Genomic DNA, 9,828 nt, shown 5'->3' on the forward strand with positions numbered 1-9,828 from the left:
CGGGGCTTGAAGTCCCCTTCTGAAAACTTATCGATGACAATAAGCCTCGCAGAGCGAGGAGCGCATGCATGCTCCCGCACTAGGTCTGCGAGACCTAAAAATGAGTTTTGGTGGGCCCCACCTGTGGTAACTCTGACAGCTGTCACTGGCTAGTAAGCCAAGTCGTAGAACCCTGACTTCCCCCGATTGTAGAATGGACTTATGTAAGCTGACAGTGAGGACAGTGACAGTCACCAGAGCTGTGGCTGAGGTGTTATGATTACACTTTTTCTATGAACTCTTCAACTTTGTGTCGACTGTTCCTGAAGAGGCCCTACTAATTGTCACCACCTTCAAACACCAGCTTAAATTAAGCACTATGTGGGCCCAAGGAAGAATGAACTCCGCTGCCTTTTTGGCTAGGTTTAAATTGTGCAAATAACAAATACCTGCTACACCCAACCACTATGTCACCGCATGGACGAGGGCATTCATGTTTCGACAGAACAATACCCAGATCATACAATAGAGTTTCCCCGTCTATTGTGATGGTGAACTCTTCATTGCTGCCTATTATGTGGTGCAAGAAACCTTTATGAATGGGGAGCCAGTACAATTCAATGAGGGTTGACTGATGTGGATGCATTTATTTGAAACATTGATGAGTCTACTGGAGGGTGTAGAGTAATCCTTAGTGAGGCCAGAGTAGATTACAGAATCCTGGATTTGAGGATATCATCTTCCATCTCCAGGGGGTAGTACCTAGGATACAGGATGTGGTTCTAAAGTCTTATGTTTGATGTAAGGCTTGACATTGGTCCCGGTTCATAATGTTGCCAGCATAGTGGAATTACCACAATTTATTTATGTATCAGTTTAATAAGTTTTGTGCTGATATACCTTTGATTCAGTAATGTCTAATGACTCCAAGCCAGATGCAATATCTCAGAAATGGCCCTTCTGAGCATAAAAACAGTTGGGCCTGTGAGAGCTGAGTACCGTTGTTTTCCTTCTGTAAATAAAGAATTGTGAAGTTTGCAATAAAAGACGGTGAGCGTTCACAGGACCTTCTCATGGTGCTGTACCTAAGCGAGGACATCCCAGACTATCGCTCGTACAATGTGTCAACAACACTGGATTCAATGCAATAGTATTATGAGAGAAACCTTCAATATATTTCATAGTAAAATGGTTCTTCTTGATTGCTCCTTATTCATGCATAGCCTGGGAACCATTTACTTGTTTAGTAATGTATGAAAACCTTTGTCCAAAGTCCCATAAAAGGGCATGCTTTTCCTTGCAAACAAAGTTCCCATCTCCTAATTTTACAAGGTGTATGTATCCTGGATTTTCTATTGAACTTTAATGAGTTTATGATACTTATGATGTGTATACTTTGCCGCTAACTATTGATGGCATATTTTATGTATTTTACCTATTAATTTCTTATATAAACCTTTAAAATATCAACCCATGTCTGTCATTCTTACTAAGAATGTAACATGTATGATTTTTGACTTTGAGCCCACGTGAAATACAGATGGGTCCAATCGGGGAGCACCAAAGTCTTCAAAGGGACTACACTGCTCTCAGCCCGAGACGTTGGAGCAGCCTTGGTAAGATTATGAAAGACAGTTTGGTGCGCCAACCGATCTGGTACCACAAGATGGTTCCAATTGGATCTGACCAGTACTAGTTAAATCCAATTGGCTATAGAACTGACTACTGTACCTTCATGGTTCCGATGGTTTTCCGCTGAGATTCAAATTGACCTAGTCGCAACCCAAACCTTGTCTGGAAGACGACGTGGCTGAAGAAGTGCAACGTAAATATCACTAGGGATTTGCATGCAGGTGAAGGATAAAAGAGAAGTGGCGAGGCAGAGTATGTTGGGAATTGTAGTAGATGTATTGTGGTGGAATGCAGTGAACAGGTTTTGAGAAAAAAAATTCTGTGGTTTATACTCTTGGATCTGTGGGGACAGTAGTTATTGCGTTCTAGATGGTATTCTTTGATTTTTGAACTTGGTGAATGTGTGAATTGTACCTCAAGTTACATTTATTGAGTTGTTGAACTTGTCTGCTGAGGTGAGGTGTATTGTGAGGCGCTATCAGTCACACAAACATAGGGACGCAACTTTTCTCTTGTACATGTGTATTAATTGAACTCAATGGAAGGTCATTCTTTAGTGAATGGGAAGTGGGCATGCTGAGTGTTGTGACTCCCGCTGGTCAAGGGTCTACTATTGTGAGAAAATAAGTAGTATTCTTGCTGTTGGAGAGATTTCTGTTTAGAAGAAGTAGACAAACGAAGAATTGTAGTGATAAGTCGTTCAGGAAGTTCTAACACACTTCATGCATTGCATAATTTTGGTGCCCCACAGGGATTGACTGGCGGATGTCGTAGCTGTGCTGCAATATGGTGAATTTTGACAGAGAGGCGCTAGTATTGGTAGGCAAGTCGTGAACACACTAATACGGAGAGATTGGGATGGAGAGTGATCAAGAACTTGCCAGTATCAGAAATCCCTTTTCAAAATATAGAAAGGCATGAGTAAGGAAGAAAAGTTTCAGCCAGAAGGCAAGCCAGCTTGGTAGATGGCAGCGAAGAAAATGTTACACATATGCATATGGCTTAGCCAATGACACTAATACACATCCGGAGCTGGAGAACTACTGTTCCCACTGAGCAGGACTCCCTATATTCTGAGAATAGAAGATCTGAGGTGAAAGATGTACAATATGAAACTTTAGCCTATGATGTACAATTTGAAACATCAGCCTAGACCCACACAGTTTGAAAGTTTGAATATTTGGGAGCAGGTGGCGAGCAAAAAGAAGAAGAAGAAATTAGCATTAAGTATCTGCAGTAAGGCTCATTCATGAATAAGAGCACAGGATGACGAGAGACAAGTAGAGGGAAGAGGTGATTGAGACCATTGGAGCTTACCCTTTGCTAGAAAGTGAAGAGATATCAAAGGAAAAGCTTGCAGAGAAAGATAAATCTAAAAATGAAAAAGAAACAGAGGGTGAGGAGGAGAACGCTTTCATTAATGAGCTCCTCAGACTAATCCCATATTATGCAGTGGCAACACCGAGTGATACAGATGTGTTAGCAACTGAGACTACGATAAACATTGTCCCACAGAAGCTCGTGCACCCCCAAGCTATACAGAGACCATCGTTTCACCCCCTGTCCAGCCTTTGTCTGGTGCCACGACTGATTCCTTCACTGAGACTGTACTAAGTCACGCCATTCCAAGTGTCCCCCTAAGATCCCACACCAAGACCCAGAGTAATAGCACTAAGCCCCTAATTTTGACAAGTTCCATGGTGTGAGGTCAAAAGATTATTGTATCTCTACCAGTTAACCCATCAAGACATGCTTTACAAAGGCCTAATGTTGCCCAGCTGAAAGCCAAGTTTGAAGAAATCCTAAGGGTAATTTAAGAATGGAATTCTTAGGACATTACAATGAGAGCAAATTACTTTCCATGAGCAAAGAAGCCACAAGAGTAGCACAAGAGGCGCATGTGAGAATGGAGAAAGTAGCAGATGAATGTGGAATCAATTTGGCATAGAGAAAGAAGTTGCAGAACAGTGTTAGGATGATGATGGGTGAAAAGGAGTCGATATAGCTAAAGGTGGGGGGGAGACTGTGAACCACTGCTAGAGACTTTATTGGGAAAATCAGATATTGGAGCGAGACGTTTAGAGAGCTGTAGTCCAAGAAGAAGAGGGTTAAGGTGAAACAAAAGAAAGAGGTTGCCAAAGAGGATGAGGGAGAAGCTGCAGAAGAGGTAGTAAGGAAGGCGCCTATGTACATGTCCTGTGGTCTTGGACATATCTCTTCCACTTTACAAATTGTCCTCCACAGTTTAGAGAAAATCCTGCTAAGTGGTATTTATGGATGGATCAGATTGTGACCATTTCAAAGTTCCTGTGGGAGGATTTGGATTTGTTGTTTGAAGTGACAGTCGCAAGAGGCGTATGGGCAAATGTAGGAAAGCAGTGTAATGGTCTCCTAGCCTCCTAAGGTAGGGGAAACAAACACACATGTGCCCTTGGTCAAAACCACATATGAGGAAGTCGTAAAACACTTAGGGCCATATGTAGGTAGCCTCACATTTACCGATTCATAAATACCGAATTTTACCGATTCGGTATTTATGAATCGGTAAATGTGATGTAGGTAATGATTCGGTAAAGTTTACCGAATCGGAAAAATTCGGTAATTATGAATCGGTATTTACCGATTCGGTAATGAGGCATACCTTCCCATTGATGCCTATGGGCCTGGAGGCCCATAGGAATCAATGGGAAGGTATGCCTCATTACCGATTCGATAAATACCGATTCGGTAATGGAGGGAGCATATACAAGGGTGGCAGGGTGTCACATTGACACCCTGTTGCACCCCTGAATCTTGCATGTGTGCACATGGGGCGCACATACATGCCCTAAGGGCATGTATGTCTGCCACATGGCACTCTTAAATCTGCAAAATATTGCTTTTTGCAAGGTATTCGTTATTTATCACCAACCTGTATTTGGTGGTAAATAACGAATTCATAATAATAATTTTCACTCTTTAGAGTGCTCCCTACATTGCATTTCTGGATTCGGTATTTACCGAATCGGTATTTTACCGATTTCTTAATTTCCGATTCGGTAAATACCGAATCCAGAAAATCAGCCCCCTACATCGCAAATGCCTAAATACCGGTCGGTAACGGGATATTTAACGAATTTCGGCCGTTACCGACCGGTATTTGGCTTCCTACATGAGGCCCTTAAATACTAAGGATCCCCAAAGAGAAATAAATTGGCCCAAGATTTCCCGAACCTCTCAAAAACCTAAAGAGTCCATGCCTGCATGCACTGAGAGTTTGCTGGGGTGTTAGACTTGGCATCCTTGGCGTGGTTTCCCCTGAATTTTTAGCTCTACCTCCTGTATTTTTGATGCTATGCTGGATTTAGTTTTTGCTGGCTTTGATGCTTTGGGCACTTTGCCACCACTGATCAGAGTCAAAGTGCAAGTGCTCCCTGTATAAAGTGTTATTGGGATTGGTTATCCATGAATGGCATGTTTGATTTACTAGGTAAGTCCCTAGTATAGTGCACTGTGTGTGCCCATGGCCTGTAAATCCAATTCTACAATTGGGCCTGCTGCACTACACTACTGCAGAGTCTGCATATGCAGTTTTTAACTGCCATGTCGGCCTGGCAAGTGCATCCATTTGCCAGGCCCTAGCATTCTCTTTTGTTATATGTAAGACACCCCTCAGGTAGGTCCAATGAACCCCCAAGAGCAGGGTGCAGTGTCTGTAAAAGGTACGGCATGTGCTGGTGTGTTTTACATGTCCTGATAGTGAAATTCTGCCAATTTTGTTTTTCACTTTTGTAAGGCTATCTGTCTCAAAGGCTAACATGGGAGTTGCTTTGTAACATCTTACAAGTATAACTTTCCATTGGGACAAGATTGAGAAATGGAGTTTCGGCTCTCTGAACTCAGAATTTATTAACACATCTTTGTAGGGAGATGAATTTTAAATCGTGTGTTTGAAAATGTCATTTTTACAAAGTGAAGGAGTAAAACTAGGACCTGTGCCCTAGACACAAAGTGCACTTCTGTGATTTACTCGGGAGTATACACCATTTACATTCAAGTGACGAACAAACTTAAACACGATATTTTTAAAAATGAAAACCAAAAAGCAACATTCCCATGTACACCATTAAGTCATCACTGAAGCGATGAATGTAGCTCATTCATGTTTTATTGTACAATCCTAAGCACATCACAGAGAAGTTTGTTCCACATGAGTTAGATGATGTTTGTGCAGTTCCCACATTGGCTAAACAATTCCCAATGCATTTCGGGCATACACAATAGCCCTTCGTCAGGGGACTCTAAAAGCAAATCATTGTTGCAATGAGAATACATCATACTGAACTTGACCAAATAAAAAGTGCAAAAAACGGCCACTAAATGCCGTGAGGCGAACATCAAAGACATAGAATGAAATAAATATCTTTCACCTGATGTCATGAAAAAAGTCAGATAGTCAGCCCTTCTTGAGAAAGCGCAAAAGAGAAGTGAACATCATACAAAGCCATCACCAAACGCAATCCTAGTGTAGTCTGAGAATCAACCGTAGCAGGCCATGAATTGAAGGAATCAGGGAATGAACAAAGTACAATTATGAATAAAGTACATCTCTGTGCATAAAACGTGACTCAACTGACGTGTATCTTCATCACGCTCTACCATGATGCTAGACACCAGGTGCTCCTTCGGATGCTGTCGCTCAATAAATTAACGTGCCACTAACGCATGCCAATATTTAGCTGTGACAATGAGTCTGTCTGATACCTCCAAACAGCGGGGTCTGTAGACGAGTCCGCGGCCAAAAAGTCGCCCTATGCACAGGAGTGTGAACAACATGCGTTGAACAAAAGAAATAATAAATGAAAATAGTGTGACTCCGTGTGCGAAAATAATGCTATAATGAATAAAAAGTTATGAAAAGTGAAACGCAAAGCGTGTGCTCAAACTTACCGACACCCGAAGTAGAAACCAGTGAAAGAGCACAGTGTGTCCAATACCACACCTACTCAAAAGCTGGTGCTCAAGTAGTCATGCAATCCGCTGCTGCGGTGGAGAGAGTGGGAGCCTCTCTGTGTGCAAACCGGTGTGAAAACTCAGTACTGTGCTCCGACGCGTTGTCACCTACAAGTGCTCATGTTGACGTGGAGTTCACGACTCAGGCATGAAGAGAGGGGAAGCCTCCTATTAATTAGTGACAATAGAAGAAAGACTAGGAGAGACACTGTAGAGATCATGCAGTCCATGACTCAGGCACGGAGAGAGGGGAAGCCTTCTCATGATTAGTATCAATAGAAGAAAGACTAGAGGGGGAACTGTAGAAAGAGAAATGAACAACATGAAGTTTGTACATTTATGTAAGTCGAACACAGAATCACATATTGAAAACATCACTGTGAACAATTGTAAAGCCTGTAAGCAGTATAATTGCACATTCTTAAAACGATGTCTAGATACTCATTAATGCAACAACGCCCCATATTTCAAACTCTATAACACAAGGAACGAGGGGGAGCCCCATCTTGGTGAAAAAAAATAAAAGAAAAATTATTTAGAGCTGTAGAGCATAACTGGTGCAATCAAAAAGTACAATGCAATAACGACAAGTAAAGAGCGTATCAAATCATGCAAGTCAAACTATGAGTCACACATTGAGAGCATGACAGTATGCAATTGCGAAATATGTTCACAAAACTAAAAAATGTTGTTACACATACTTCAAAACATATGTAAATGCAAAAACATTGAGGAGCACTCCATATACCACACACTGTCAACAAAGAATTATTAATTTGTAACTTATGTACATGATGTAAAAAACATGGGATAATGCTTGGTATTCATGTAATGTCAGTGCAATATGAAACATCCCTACAATTCAAAATGACAAGATTAAACTATGCGTAATCCAAAAGCAGAGAACAAAGAGTCATGACATAGTTCACACTGTTGAAATACAGGTGAACCTGGAAGAGCTTGGCACACAATGTGAGAAACTGAGAAGTGACCAGTGATACGCCACAAATGAAAAAGGTCCAAGACAAGAAACCAATGTGCGTGTAATCAAATGTGCCTAGATGCGACAGAAAGTGATTTGAAAAAAATGCGGGCTGAGAATCCAGGAGATGTGAAAAGAATGCCTCTATGTTACAAAAAACAAGAAAGTTCAAGCTTATCGTTAAGGCCTTTGGGCACTAAAGTGTCCAAGAAATAAATCCAGTGGGTCTCTTGTTGTGTCAAAAGCTTAGACATGTCCCTCCCATCTTGAGTCTTCACAACTTCTAAAATGGTAAACCTTAATTGGGCAATGGAGTGATGATTGTCATTCCAATGAGCCGCGTGCTGTGAGCTGGTAGTTTTAGCTCTAATCTGGCTTTTGTGCTCTGTTATGCGTGTGAGTAATGTCCATCCATTTTGCCCACGTAGTACAGACCACATGGGCATCTAATCGTATAAATGACGTTTTGTTCATTGCAATCTGCTGTAAAATTTTAATTAATGTTTTTCCCATACCATGGATGGGATATGTGGTGACCAGCCAAAAACATTATTGCAGTGAGAGCAATTGAAACATTTGCACATTCCTTTGTGTTCCACTTTCATGTGTGTGTTGGACCTCGAAAGAATTTCTCTTAGATTGCGCGATCTCTTGTACGCAAAAATGGGATGATCTGTAAAAATGCCTCAGAAATCAAGTTTGGATTGCAATAATTCCCAACGATTCAAAATCACGTTTGATGGTAGATGATTGAGTGGAATAAGTTGACACGAAAACTTCTCTTTTGGCTACCACCTTAAACGCCTTCTTCAACAACTCTCCTCTTTGCAAAGCTTGAAAACGCTTTTCTGCACCGTCCACCACCTCAAAAGGATAACTTCGATCTAGGAAGTTTTGTCTTGATTCACTGAGTGTAGTGTTGTACTATGTCCTCTCCGAAGTAATACGTTTGACTCTGATAAACTGCGAGTAAGGAAGATGCTGCTTGAGGGATGGGGCATGGAAGCTGCTGTACAGCAGGGAGTTATTGTGGTCAGTTGATTTTTTGAGCACAGAGTTCTTGATTTCGCTGCTCACAAGGTCAATGTTAACATCAACATAAGAGACACATTGCTGATCCATGTTGAATGTCAAGTGGATCCTTGGTTTGCTGTTGTTCAATAGCCTCAGGTTGTTTTCAAGTTCATGTTGTGTGCCGTGCCAAATGATGAGTATGTCATCAATAAACCTGAGATAAAGTATCAAGTGATCAATCCATTTCTTGTCTAATGGAGTGTGTTCTGATTCGAATTTCATCATAAAGATGTTGGCATAGCTGGGAGCCCCGGAAAAACCCATGGAGGTTCCATTGGTTTGAAGAAAATACCTTTGTTTCCATTTAAAGTAACTGTGAAACAAACAAAACTGTAACGACTCTAGTAGAAAAACCTTGTTGGCTTGTAACTCCTCCTGTTTGAGAAGTGCCCATTCAACAGTTTCAATCCCCTCTGAATGTGGTATAGACGATTAGAGGGCTAAATCATCAACTGTGTACAACCAAATCTCTTCCATTTCTGGCACATCAATAACCTGTAAGGTTTTTAAGAGGTGAGTAGTGTCCTGCAAATATGATGAACTGGCTTGAACAATGGTTTGCAAAAAGGAATCCAAATAGTGCCCCAAAGGTTCGTGAATTAAGCCACACGCTGATACGATGGCTCTAAGGGGTGGGTCTCTCTGATTTTTGTGTTTCTTTAGTAGCATGTCGATTGAGGGGTGTTGAGGAGACCGTATATAAAGAAATTCCAAAGTTTTGTCAGAGATCCATTCCATGTCTTTAGCATGTGTTAAAATCTTCAAGAGAGTGCCTCTGAACTCCCCTGTAGGATCTTGAGTCAGGGGTACGTAAGTGGATTTATCCATCAACATTATTTCGACCTCATTTTCATAGAACAGGTGATCCATGACGACCAGCGCCCCTTCCTTGTCAGCTGAAAAGAAAACCAGTAATTTGTTTTTTCTGAGTGATTTAAGTACCACTTTGTCAGTTTTCATCAAATTTTAGTGCTTATCTGTCAAAACTGGTATTTTAGACAGATCCTTTTTGACAAGGGTCTCAAATGTGTAAATGACTTAATGAGATATTGGCGAGATGAAAGTGCTCTTAGGTTTGAATTCTCGATAACCTGAAACACCCTGTTCTACCGGTCTACAATCCAAGTTGGAGAAAAAGTATTGCTGATGTAACTTCTTCACGAATTTGT

This window comes from Triturus cristatus, chromosome 2_2, assembly GCF_964204655.1.
Source record: "Triturus cristatus chromosome 2_2, aTriCri1.1, whole genome shotgun sequence".
Lineage (NCBI taxonomy): Eukaryota > Metazoa > Chordata > Amphibia > Caudata > Salamandridae > Triturus > Triturus cristatus.